This window comes from Arachis duranensis, chromosome 5 (assembly GCF_000817695.3).
Source record: "Arachis duranensis cultivar V14167 chromosome 5, aradu.V14167.gnm2.J7QH, whole genome shotgun sequence".
Taxonomy (NCBI): domain Eukaryota; kingdom Viridiplantae; phylum Streptophyta; class Magnoliopsida; order Fabales; family Fabaceae; genus Arachis; species Arachis duranensis.
The window spans coordinates 66,074,227-66,075,325 of record NC_029776.3 but is presented as its reverse complement, the minus strand read 5'-3'; positions in this window follow the sequence as shown (position 1 = coordinate 66,075,325).

Genomic DNA, 1,099 nt, shown 5'->3' with positions numbered 1-1,099 from the left:
TGATGAGTGTCACGGATCATCACATTTATCAAGTTGAAGAACAAGTGATATCTTAGAACAAGAACAAGTGGAATTGAATAGAAGAACAATGGTAATTGCATTAATACTCGAGGTACAGCAGAGCTCCACACCTTAATCTATGGTGTGTAGAAACTCCACCGTTGAAAATACATAAGAACAAGGTCTAGGCATGGCCGAATGGCCAGCCTCCCAAAGAGGGTTCAATCATAAAAACATGATCAAAAGCCCTAAAATGATCCAAAGATAAAAATACAATAGCAAAAGGTCCTATATATAGAGAACTAGTAGCCTAGGGTGTACAGAGATGAGTAAATGACATAAAAATCCACTTCCGGGCCCACTTGGTGTGTGCTTGGGCTGAGCATTGAAGCATTTTCGTGTAGAGACTCTTCTTGGAGTTAAACGCCAGCTTTGGTGCCAGTTCCGGCGTTTAACGCTGGGAATTCTAAAGGTGACTTTGAACGCCGGTTTAGGCCATCAAATCTTGGGCAAAGTATGGACTATCATATATTGCTGGAAAGCCCAGGATGTCTACTTTCCAACGCCGTTGAGAGCGCGCCAATTGGGCTTCTGTAGCTCCAGAAAAGAGAGCAGGGAGGTCAGAATCCAACAGCATCTGCAGTCCTTTTTAGTCTCTGAATCAGATTTTTGCTCAGGTCCCTCAATTTCAGCCAGAAAATACATGAAATCACAGAAAAATACACAAACTCATAGTAAAGTCCAGAAAAGTGAATTTTAACTAAAAACTAATAAAAATATACTAAAAACTAACTAGATCATACTAAAAACATACTAAAAATAATGCCAAAAAGCGTACAAATTATCCGCTCATCAATGGTCATCTTGTAAATTCCAGTCAGAAAGATTCAATTATATTAAGAGATTATTGTATTTTCGAATAATAATAATAAATTAAACAGAAAATAAAGATAGAGTTACTCATATAGTTCAATGGTGGGAATTTCAGATAGGTGTATGGAGGTGCTGTGTTCCTTCTGAATCTTTGCGTTCTTACTGCTTTTATCCAATTTTTGTCACTACTTTCTATGGCAAGCTGTATGTAGGGCATCACCGTTGT